This window comes from Plectropomus leopardus, chromosome 16 (genome assembly GCF_026936395.1).
Source record: "Plectropomus leopardus strain MGB_pleo_1.0 chromosome 16, ASM2693639v1, whole genome shotgun sequence".
Lineage (NCBI taxonomy): Eukaryota > Metazoa > Chordata > Actinopteri > Perciformes > Serranidae > Plectropomus > Plectropomus leopardus.
The window spans coordinates 1871680-1884524 of NC_142191.1; the positions used below are offsets into that span (position 1 = coordinate 1871680).

A 12845-nucleotide genomic window follows, 5' to 3' on the forward strand; every position below is an offset into this window, starting at 1 on the left:
CAATAACCTCTTCACTCTCAGAAACAAAGGTGCTAACTAGAACCATATAGGGTTCTCAGGCTTTTACAACCTTAAAATTAAGGTTCCAACCGCAACCCTTTCAGAGGGATCTACCTAGTACCCAACATAAAGGATAATACTTAGAACCATGTGTGAAAGGTTCACACAGAACCACCTATGAGAGGTTCCACGGAGAATCCCACTATGATGTGAAGGTTCCCCGCAGAAACCTCTCTGGATGTTTTATCCAGAGCTTTTCCACTTTCTAAAGGTTCTAACAAAAACCACCCGGGAGGCTCTTCCAAGAACCCATTTATAGTCCAAGGGTTTTATCCAGAACCTACCCAGTGGATTTTACAGAGAACCCGTTTATATTCCAAGGGTTTTATCTAGAACCCAACTAGATGATTCTGCTAGTTCCTCTATTTTATTCCAAGGATATAATCCAGAACCTACCCAGGAAATTTTAGAACCTTTTCATGTACCAGTAGAACCCCCCCAGGTGATTTTACCAAGAATGTGAACTAGAACCCACAGAGGGGAATCTTGTGAGAACCCATTCATGTTCCAAAGGGCTCAAAAATGTAATTAACTATAAAACCCATTGATCTCTCTTTCCCTAAACATGGTTTGGTTTTTAATGGATCTCTTAATCTCTTTAATGGATGTCTTGCAAAGAACCCTTTAAGAACCCGTTCTTCAAAAAGTGTTCTTCAGAAGCTAATAGTTCTGAGTAGAACCTCAGCCCTTCAGGATGAACCCTTTTGAAATCTTTATTTTGAAAAACGTAGCTGCACTTAATGCAGCTCGATCGTGCTATAAAGACTCCCCCGGAGTCAAAGCTGTTCTCCGGTGCTGTTCTCCGGTGAGGTTCTCCAGTGCTGTTCTCCGGTTCTGTTCGGGGGCTGTGGCGTGCACAGAGTATCGCTTTGGTTAAAATGAAGAGCAGCACATGAAGGTGGAGTTTACTGTGAAGTTGTTTTTCTTCATGTAAATCTTCTCTGAAGTGACGCTCAGGGAAGAATTTCACTCTGCCTTTATGTTTCTGTTCAATCACACAACCTGCTGCGAGAGTCCCTCTCTCCTCACACATCATGCACTCTGTGTGTCTGTGTGTGTGTGTGTGTGTGTGTGTGTGTGTGTGTGTGTGTGTGTGTGTGTGTGTTTTAAGGAGAGATGACAAGACAGCTGAACAAATGCAGAAAGAGATAAACATTTGGACAGGACGCACCAGGTGGATGGCGAGTAGTTTCCAGACGGCAGCGTGACGAATCAGACTGTGAGGCATTGATAAGAGTTTGAGTCTTTTCTCATCTTCCTCAGTTTATGCAGTCAAGACTTCAGAGAAAATTTCAAATGTTGGAAAGTCTCTTTAAATCAAATTAGAAATGCCTCACTTCTATGAGACTTTTTCTCAACAGTGAAATCTGTGTGCATGACCGGATTTTATCATTTTCTGCATCATTATCTCCGTCCTCAAACCTCGAATATAAAGCTGCACAAATAAAATGTGCACCAACATGCGTTTGTCTGCAATGCAACTTGACTAAATGTGCATTTTTACAATACGTTTATCTGTTCTGCTGTTTTTATCATAAATCTGCTGTTTGAGTTTGTTTCTTTGTTTTAAACCTAAATTTAAAAGCTTGATCAGCGACAGATGGTGCAAATTAGCTTCTGCTTGATGCCTTTTTTCACATCTGTTGCATTAAGTCTTCTTATATGTTATATAGCAGTCTGTTATTTGCTCCCTGATTAATCAACAAACAAAACAATTACATTATTTTTTATTACTATCCTCATTAAAGTGAAAATTTAGACCTGGGTGCATAGCAATATTTCTACATTGGTGTCTGACAGACACACAGAATGACAACATTAGATGTTAAAAAAATGTTTTTAAAGAACAATTTTTCTAAGCTTTCCCACTGTAAAAAAAACCCATCAGCCAATGACATTATACAAAACAGTTAGTTCACATGTCTTGATGTAAAGGAGAATTTAGCAAATACAATAAATACATTGATAGAGCACCTATACGTATGTACACAGTCTGTATTTTTACCACTCGAAGCAGTTACTGAATCATAATTGCTGTAAAACGTATTTTTCTGATTATGCACCTTGAACATGTTCCTCTCAGTTTTCTTGGTTTGGACTGATAACGCAGCGGAGGCTCAGGTTTACGATGGCTCACTGCGATTAGCCTGCGTGTCCACGAACACTGCTGCCATCCCCTGCCTTCGCTCACTGTGCACACCTCCTCCGGGGCAGCCGAGGTGTGCCAATGAATATTTCAGCGAGTCAAAATGGATATTACTCCTGAGTCAGATGTGCTGGCATAGGCGGCGCTGCTACAGGTGGGGCATTAGTGCCAGGCGTGCTGCGAGCGCCGGGTAATGTATCGAGACACCGCGGGCTCGGGTCACTCTCTTTTTCTGTTCTGATAAGAGAAGGTCGCTTGTGGAAGATTTCGGTGCAGTTAAGAGCTCCTCAGAAGGATTACAGCAGCGTCTGCTCGTATACAGCGTGCATCTGCAGCTCTGACAGCATCAGTTTGTCTCCAGCTTTTGATCTTAGTGCAGACGCCGTGCTAACTTTAGCACACGACAGCTCAGCTTTGCATTTTCCAACGTATGCTTCCCTCTGAACGCCTGAACAAACACTAATATCCCACTATTATTACAAATATGACAACGTTTTGAATTTGGTGCAGGTCATGTAAACAGCATTCAGTCTAGATCAGGGATACTTAGCTGTCTTTGTTTGGGGGCCACGTTTGCAAAATGACTAGGATGACTAGGATTTTTGGACATTTCTGGAGCTTAAGGACATTTCTAGGATTGTATGACGTTAATAATATTTTTGGACATTTCTAGGATTTGGGGATATTTCTAGGATTTTAGGACGTTTCTAGGATTGTAGCACGTTTCCAATATTTTTTAGACATTTCTAGGATTTGGGGACGTTTCTAGGATTTAAGGATGTTCTAGGATTGTAGGACATTACTAATATTTTGTACATTTCAAGGATTTTAGGACATTTCTAGAATCAAAGAACATTTCTGTGATTATAGGACATTTCTAATATGATAGGGCATTTGTAGGATTTTAAGACATTTCTAGGATTTTAGGACATTTCTAGGATTTTAGGGCATTTCTAGGATTGTAGGACATTTCTAATATTTTAGCACATTTCCAGAATTTTAGGACATTTATGGGATCTTAGGGCATTTCTAGGATTTTAGGACATAAGGGTCTTATCTAAGACCTCTGTCGGGGCATGTGGGGGATCCTCCACTGTCACTTTTTTTATACATGCTCTATTTTAATATATTTTCTGCACTCTGCATGTAAACGGTAGCATTATTGGAGTATTTATTTCGTTAGCTTTGTAAACAGCTCAGTAGAAATATTGTCTTTTTGGAAAAAGGGCAAAAAACCATAATGTTTTGTGCACGTAAATGTACGAAGGTTGTGCAAACATCGATTGCTTAATGTTATTTATAGATGTTCCTCATTTCACTAAGCACTCACAATCCCGTCCATTCAGCCACCTGCTCAGGTGAGATTAGATCCAGTGAGCATGCTAACACTGACTTACAGCCAGACTGCAGGATACTCTGAATTTAGCTCCAGCTGCTTGAGTGTCACACAGAAGGTTTCAGGCAATAGAGTCCTCACATGGCTCATCAAAAGATAAGCTCCTCTTTCACTTCTTGTATTCCAGCTGAGATCTCTCTTCCCACAATTATAAACCCGAGCACAGGAATTGCCTTTAACCAGCCACTGTGCAAATACTTGTATGTAAACCGCGCATGAAAGAGCTCAGTTCTTCCCCCAGCAGAATTTAATGAAAGAGGAAACGTGACACTGTGCTTTTATATAAACCCCTGAAATCAATGCAGGCTTAACAAGTGATAACGTTGGACTTGGTAAACTGTGTAGCCAGGATCTTATAAGGATGTGCAAAGCACAGCAGCCATTATTTGGACATGAGAGACGCATTATCCTTGGCTGCCAGCTCTGAATTTGCAAGAGGCACTTTGACTGCAGCTACAAAGGGGCTACGAACAATACGCCTTATCATCGGGTATCCATCTCCTTTCATGTCTCTCCCCAGGGACCGAACCAGTATCATAAGTAATATGCCATGCATCAACTGTGGTTCTGCCAATTTATTTTCCATAAGACTGTGTCAGTCAGGCTCTAAGGTAATAAGCCTGCGCCGCTGGTAAAGACATTTGCAAAGTAAATAAGGCCGCCTTTCTGACACCACAGATGTGCCTGTGACTGCTCGCGCCACGGTATTGCCTGTCAGCGTCACTGTCACCGGCGTCGTCATGGCCGTGTGGGCTGATGTTAATCTTTTCTGCGGCTGCCAGAGTTTGTGGTCGAGCTCAGTGGGTGTGGCAAACCTGTCAGTCAGCTACCGTTTAGGCCAAGGACCAGGACAAAGTCAGAGGACGGAAAATGGACATGGATAGAAGTAAAACTTTGATTCACAGACTAGCAGTTCAGTGAATTTTTTACTTTTTGGAATCTTTATCCTGACAAGCAACGGGGCTGAAGGGACGACAAGTTTTAGCTGCTCAGTCCACCTCTCTGATCCAAATTCAAAATATCTCAACAAGATGAATTCCCATCTTATTTCCGCGGATATTCGTGGTCCCCAGAGGGTTGAATCGTAATGACTTGGATCTTCTGCAGGTCAAAGTTTTCAGGTAGCCAGTAAAATATCTCTATGAGATGGACTGACACAGATGTTTTCAGACGTTTGTGGTTCCCAGCATCAGGTTTGGGTTTTTTTAGTGAAATATTACATCAACTATTGGATGGATTGCCATGAAATTTGGTTCAGACATTCATGTTTCCCTCAGGATGATTTGATTTCCTTTTGTGATTTCTTAAAGCTAATATTTGTCTTTTTTCTTCTTTCTTTTAAATCACATTTATTTCGAGCTGATTGTTACCAAAAAACTGCACCAATATCTGTCCCAACAATGACCAAAAAACTATATATTGTAGGTATTTTTAATCATGTTTTATAGATCTTCATTTCCTGGAAAATGATGAAAAATCTTATTAATAATCTTACTTTCCCAATTTTGTGGCCATTGAAACACTTCCTTGAATTGTACTGTCCTTTTAATCTGCCGGTTATTGATCAGTGTACAACACCTATTTTCTAGCTTTGTTATTGTGCTGCTGCTGTTAAGACGAGATGTGTTGCTAGAAAAGCGTTGCTGGTTACACCTTTGTTTCTCCCTACGGCACAGTGTGCCTGTCAGACGCTCCTCTTTTGCTGCTGAGCGGCACGTTTTACTGCAAGTTTTAAGGGGGCACAAACAGTTAAAATATTTTCAAATTTTAACTAAAGGCACGGAGTTGAACCACTCCATGGGCTGTTTTTTTTTCAGATGTGTTTTTGGAGCGGTCGTGCCTGGCGTGATGCGTCTCTGTATGATCGGCCACTAATGCTCGTCCTCCCAGTTTCCCCTCAGACCGCCCACTTTAACACTGTTAGCTCAGATGACTGAAGTCGCTGTTGTTTTATTGTATGCCAGCAGACAGCTGGACAGCACTGGGTGTGTCCACATGTAACTCTCGCAGGTGGCGTCATTTCAGAACGTGGCCGCGAGAATCAGATCACATGCACATGAAACACTGTACGGGGGTCCCTCCGACAACTGAGATCCCTGCAGGACAACAGAGTTCACTTCCCGTGTGGAAGTGTTGTTTTTTTTTATTTCTGCACCTCACCATCTGCCTGTTTTGCCTAATCCTAACCATGTTGACGGTCCGTGTGCTGTTGTGTAAACATTAGGTCCGTGTTGTGTCATCCCACCATGTGCGTTTGTTAACACTACGGTAAAGACATCCAGCAGCGTAAACAGCTGAAGGATACCTAAAACATCATCCGCAGATGCAGATGGTCCCTGACGGAGCGGCACCATGTGACGAGTCGGGATGAGAGCCTGTTGGATAATAACCACATTAAAAAATAATAATAGTAAAAGTCAACAACTACTTAAAAAATGGGATCTAGCAAGAAATCTGGATTGAGCACTGAGGTTTGCGGTGAGGAGCTGCCTTGTAGAGAAGTTATTCATCCAGAGAGGAAACGTGGTGTCATCAGACAAGAGTCCTTTGTAAGTGTCGATATTTGGTGTTCTGTAGCAGCACTGTTCGAAAATGAAAGCCATTTTTCTTTGGTCCACCTTTCTGTTTGTTCAGTTCGGGGGGGGCGGATTGGTCTGGACTGGTCTGAGTGTGTGTTGGACGAGGGGGCACCCTCTGTAGTGTGGACTGGGTGCTGGAGAGAATCACTCCTGTTTTCTTTTTCAGTAGCGTGCCCTGCAGGTTTACATTGTAGCCGCGCCATATGCTCTGCCTCGGAAATGGGCTTTATTAATACGTTTAAGAGCACGTCAGGCTCCGGTGACTTATGGGCTATGTAAGCCAATGTGAAGGTGCATTGTCGGCAACTTTTCACAAATAAAGACGGAGTGAAAAGGGGGAGAAAGGATGGAAAGAAAAACATTCTCCAGGGGCCGTGTGGAGCGGGGGCCCGGCTGGTTTCGGGGCCATCAGGGGGAGAAGGCTGTTTCAGCTGAGCCTCTGCGTTCCAGGTGTTGCTTTTTAATTGGCAATTCCACCAGCAATAAAGCATTTCACTTACTTTCGCTTGTAAAGTGCTTTCTTTCCATCTCCAAATGATGTAATTACCCCGCCGTCCCAGGCGAGAGGGCGGCAGGAGAGGAGAGGCGCTCGCTCTCCGTGCCGCTCGCTCTCCCAGCGAGGAGCCCGCTGAAGGGTTTCCTGGAGTATGTTTTCATTTAGGAATCCAAACACCATAAAGTGAGGTAGTCGTTCGCACAATAAACGTACTTTAATTTCATTTCGAGCCCCCCCCCCCGCTCTGTGTGCGTCTGATATTTCTGAAAACAAAAAGTACATAGAGGTTTTCTTTGATGTAAGAAGGGCAGCAGGGACGTTTGCTCTTTGTTCCCGGACGCAGATGGCGATTTGTCCGACATTAATCTTTTCTTGGTTTTCATAAAGCTGCAGGAGCACATTTCTGTCGTCCTCACAGTTTGAGACGACTCCTTTTAAAAGAGAAAGTCAATACATTTTTTGCTTTCATCTGTGCTGCCACACGTCACTTGTTCACAACTTCACCAGAGCCAATGCAAATACAAAATCACTGCTCCTCACTGCTGTAGAAACACTTTTTTCAGTCAAGGACGAGAGGTTTACAATTACAGATATGCTAATGAAGTCAGCTAACCCGCACAGCGATGTTATCATTTTAAATTTTATGGGAAGAGGAGATTTTTAAAAACGTATTTTTCTGTTTGTGTAGTGTGGAAATTCCCTCCGAGACACAAAAAGGTCAAAAGCAGAGTGTGTCGGCCGAGCGTGCGAGACGTGTAACACTAACCTGAAGTCCTTTGACTAAAACGGATCCCGTGATCCACCTGAGGATTGTGAACCCTCCAGAACAAGTTCAGCCTGTCAGCTCGTGGCTCTGAAACATAAACGCCATCTGATCAGCAGCGCCCACAGACACACGAATTCCACTGTGCGACCAAATAACTCAGCGTGGAGGAAACAACATGGAGTCAAAGGGGGAAACATCTGTGTTGACATCGGCGGGAGAGCGAGTTAATAGCCTTTTTCACTGCCTCTTCAAGGCGGGAATATCACACCGTTACGCACCTCGCCGCTCTGTAATATCATGTATGATGGTAGAACGGGAGACAGGATTGTCCTCCTCCTTCAAGCCGCCAGTGTCTATATAAAAAACAGCCAGCAGGATGACTGTGACGTTTTGACAACGTGTTGTGTGTGCAAACCATCGCTGAAGACTTAAAAAAACAGCTAATAGCGGTTAGCAGTGAGTGGCCGAAAATGTCCGCAAACTAGGAAACAGTAAGATTCAGGAGCTTCCGACCGTCCGAGCAGAGGACACCATCAGCCGCCATATAACGACACTAAATGATAGTCACTGACATGTTAGGCCTTTGTTATTGTTTCGAGAGGGCTGCCGATGCTACCAATGTTGCATGTTACATGACAGGAATGGAATAGATTACTCATATTAGATATCACAGAAATGTTTTAATTTTAATTTTTTTTATAGTTTTTTTTTGCACTTTTTTGAGGTAATGAACCCATGTTTATTCGTCAATGAGATTTTTCCATCGGATTTTGGATTATTGCAGAAAATCATCTCTGCAGTAAACAAACATTTATGACAGTTTGTTCAATAAGGTTCATCTTTAGAAATGAAACACCACTTTTAGAAATATTGAGTCCTAAATGCCAACACCAGAGGTAGAAAGCTAACATTGGACAATAAATGAATGGGACTGCGGTTGAATGATTAAAAATAAAAAAGTGACTTTCGAAATGTCGATAAAACCCACATGTGAGCTGACTGTGTTTCCACTGAGGGATGTTGTGCGACTTCTCCTCTGGTGATAACATCCCAGTAACCATGGCGATGGACGTTCAAAACATTAGCAGTTTTATTTCTATTGCAGCCACCGCACTAGCCGTCATAATTTCCAATCCAAGGCCACGTAGGCGTGTTATGGAGCCATGATGGAAAGGCGAGCCCCTTACACGTGGGAGCGACCACAAGCGACCGTATCATGAGGGAGCCAGTTTCTACTGACAAGCACATAGCCATAGCATCATGTGACCTAGAAAAGATTCAAAAGGGTTTTCCGGTCCAGTTTTTAGTTTTTTTCTAATGGGTTGAAATACCACCTCATGCCAGCGTAAAAACTTTTATTGTGATATATGGGAGGTTTTTTTTTTTTTTTTCCAAAACTAGCATGTTTCAAGTATTTTATATTTGTAGTTTCAATTTTGTGCATTTAGAGGGTTAATGGAAACCCACCTTGTGACTTAAACAGATCTCTGGATCCACCTGAGCTCCATGAACCCTCCAGCACAAGTTCAGCCCGCCGGCTCGAGGCTCTGAAACATAAACTCCACGTGATCAGCGGCGCCCGCAGATACATGAATTCCACTGTGCGACCAAATAACTCAGCGTGGAGGAAACAACACAGAGGAGAGAGTCAAAGGGAAAACATTCTTTTCGCATAAAGTCTACCTGGCAACGTTTTTGCATATCAGACCTCCCCAGCGCCTGTCAGTATTCCAGCAGTGGCAACATTGCCAAGAAACACAAAAACAAGCTGTTCGCTATCACTGCCGTTCCCATGGGAACAGGCCCGCAGAGGGTGTGCCCGCTCCGACACTCATCTGCAAGCCTCCCCAGCATGCAACACAAACCAGCCTCCTTCTGCGAGAGCCGGGGCCTCATGCACAACCCCGCTATCAGTGTAAGCGATTAGCTGGCCCCGCTTGTGAAAAGTGCCACAAGGGGAAAAAAAGATCAAGATTCCTGAGATGTTGGGCCTGCAGAGCTCGTTCACACACTTCCTCTCCTTAATAAAGACCACACATTCCCAGCGGTGGGAGCAGCTCTGGGCCGGCGGAGCTGCAGAGGAGACGGAGAGACGTAAACTGCAGGAAGTCCACCGGATAAACAATAAACAAATAAATCCCAGGCCGCTTCAATCAGCCACAGTTACTTTAGCGACGCTGCGGTACGAGAGAGGGAAAGTCCGTCTGATGATCTTTACTTTGTTCTCTGCTTATTATTATTTTTTTTTTTTGTAATTGGCTTGTTGTCAAGTTATCCATCAGCAGGAATTAGCAGCCCTCCTCACACCTCTGCTGCTCCGCCACAGGTGGCACAAACACCATATAATTAGAGTGTGCCTGCAATAGTTTTGCCTCGCTTTATGGAAGCGCATGCAAATGCGCCATTAAACAGGTGCTGCTGACAGGTTACTCATTTACATATCAGCTCTGAATTCAACTAAACGGTCAAAAGGTCAAATACAAAAACTTTAGGCGGAAAGTGATTCTGTCGTTGCTTTTACAGACCAGATTAAAGCCAAAAAAAATGTGTATCAGTGGCATTGTTAGGCCTCGGTGTCCGAGGTGTAAGCAAGAATAAGAGGCCTAAGGGACTGTTCTTCAGTGCAGGGCGGCTGCTGGTCCAAAACTCCCAAAACATTTTAAAAAAAGCAAAAAATGTTCCCTCAAAGTTAAAAACACCACATCTTTTTAAAGGATAATAAATAATTTTCTTTTTAAAAACAATAGAGATGGCCAAAAAGTTTAAGAAAAAAAGGCAAAAATTTCTATTTAACAAAAACTTTTAAAAAATAAATAAATAAATCAGCAAAAATATTAAGAAAAAAAAATCCCAAAAATGTTCAAAGAAAGAAATTACCCCAAAAATTTAAATAGTGTAAAAAATCACCCAATTTTTTTAATAATTATATTTTTAAATAAATTTCCAAAAAGAATTTAAAGAGAAAAAATCCACAGAATATGGCTCACAATGGCCATTATTAGATTTTATCAAAGAAATAGTCTCAATGAAAACTATTATATTTTTCGACAGATACTCTCTGTCCAGTTTATTAGGTCCATCTAGCTAAAATTCATATAATCCAATAAATCCTGCAATGAACCTTCCTTCATGAAGGCTATGAATGTTATGAGCTTTGAAAATAGTAATTATTCCTCTTTAAGGTCATCTTGCAGGCTGTCTTTTGCAGTGCTGTTGAATTAAATTGCATTTTAGATTTTGTATTGCATTTATATTGGCAACATTTCTCCTGTGTACTTGAAACACTGCACACATACTTCGCTCTCTCCTTTATTTAGTGTAACAAGGCGACAGATGCTACCTACTCAGCACGCTAACTAGTCAGGTTGGCTTGTGTTCAGCTGCAGAGCCGGCGTGAATGGAAGCAGCTAGCTGAGTCATTGGGAGTTATCCTGGCAGCGTTATAAGTTTAAAATGTTCACAAAGACAAAGTCTGTGTGAAGAGGAAAAAGAAGCAGTCTGAAGCCAGCAGAGCTGCTAACAGGAGCTAGCTGGCAGTTGTTGTGCACTGAAGGACGTGACGAGACAGTGAAGATTTTTTAAACTCTTTTTAAGTTCTTCCTTGGCCCGTGCTGCAGCCTTCCACCAAGTTTCCTGAAAACTGGTTCAGTATTTTTTCTGTAATCCTGCTGACAAACTAAAAGCTGAAAACATGACCTACTTAGCGTACGTAGGCTAATAGCCCCAATAAAATTTTTGGGCTGCGTCTGAGCATTGTTAGTGGTTTCTTTCAAACCGTATTAAGTTCGCCTGTTCAGAACCAGCTTCCCCCTCATTTCCACTGCATGATTTGGCCCAACACGACTCGATTCAACTCAATCTTGGTGCCAGGTCTTTTTCTCTAACTTGTTTTCCACTACGGATGGTATCCCTCAGTGCATCGCCCCACGTGAAACACTCATGAATCCTTTTAATAATCCTTTATTTATTTTTAATTGTGATTTTGGCCCATTATGAAAATAATAACTGAAAAGATATTTGACAAAAAAATACCACTCAAAAACATTGCCCCAAAATTTAAATTATCACCAACAATTTCCAAAGAAATCAAAAATCACTAATTTTTTAAAAATAAAATAAAAATCACGAAAAGGTTTTAAAGAAAAATAAATTGCCAAAAAAAAGAAAAAGTTTTAAAGAAGTAAATCACCAAAAATGTATTAAAATTTAAAGGAAAAAAAACCCCAAAACAAAACAAAAAAACAAGTGATAACAACATTTTTTTAAAAGTGATTTTTTGTCTTTGCTGCATAATGTTTTTGTTGTTGTTTATCTCCTTTTAGCAGTGGCCTATTTGTGTGTTTTTTAATAATTTGTTTCATACTGCAGTTAAATGGTGCCTGTGAAGCACCTTGGAACAATCTGTACTAAATGCGTGCTATGCAAATAAAAATAAATAAAAGCAGTATTATTCCAGTGATTTGGGTCACCCTCTTTATGTGTTTTCACTGTATAATTCATATCTCTGACTGGAGTCTGCTAAAAGTGAAAACACCACAAAAGAGGAAAAAAAAGCTTTTCCCCTTGAGGAAAACAGCGCTCTCTAAGTGAGCAATAAATCTGGCACTTAGGAGAGCATGTGTGTGTGCGTGCGTGCGTGTGCGTGCGCGCGTCTTTGAGCGTGTAAATGTACTCGGTGTCCTCCGCTCCACAGCCTCCAGAGCTGTCAAACGCTGCCCGGCCCCGCAACATCCGTAACCCGTGACCCCTGTGACTCCTGTTTTGTTCTCGGCACTCGGGGCCCTCAGATATCCCTCCGCTGGAACTCCCCCGGCTGACAGACGCGCCTCTCCTCTGCGGGTCCTCCGCGCCACCTTTGACCCCGCCGGCACCTCTGCCTCTCTGCGCCGCTGCCCTCGCATTCCAGCCGAGGCGCTGAAACCTGAGCCCGCGGTGAGCTCATCGCGGGGCCGCGGCATCAACAGTTGAATGATACCAAAAAGCGGAGAGAAAACGGAGAGAGGGAAGGGGGAACAGGTCTGGAACTGGTTCTGCTCGCCGGCGCTCCTCGCGGGTTAAGTTACAGCAGAGAGCGCGAGGAGGAAGAGAAAGAAGAAACTGCTGGCGTCTTTGAATTCTCGCAGCTTTTGTCTCGTTGTCCTCCTCAGCCGGCCTGACTGGCTGGTGCCAGCAGTTTCCTCTTGACGCGCTCCGGCGAGTCCGCCGTCCGCCGCCCGCCGCCCGCGCGTTAAACTTAACGAGCCCCGCCGGTCTGCGCGCTCGTCTGGGAGCTGTGAGTGTGATGCTGCGAGGTCGTGCTCTGCACTCTGTCCCCGTGTCTCTGTTTGACTCTGACCCTGAAGACGGTAAGTGTCCCTCGTTAAATTGTCCTCCAGTGTGTGTGCGCGCGCGCTCGCGTGTGC

At 43.0% G+C, this 12845-nt stretch overlaps 1 protein-coding gene across 2 annotated transcripts in view; it reads left to right on the forward strand.

Moving 5' to 3' along the window:
- Positions 1-12845, forward strand: part of flrt2 (fibronectin leucine rich transmembrane protein 2) — a 256493-nt gene that overhangs the window by 185809 nt on the left and 57839 nt on the right. The window contains exon 1 of one of the 2 annotated variants that reach the window (XM_042503863.2): positions 12253-12788. The exons of the other annotated variant lie outside the window; for it this stretch is intronic. The gene's annotated coding sequence lies outside the window, so the exon portion shown is untranslated. Of the gene's footprint in view, positions 1-12252; positions 12789-12845 lie in introns of those variants that run through there. 2 annotated transcript variants of the gene reach the window in all.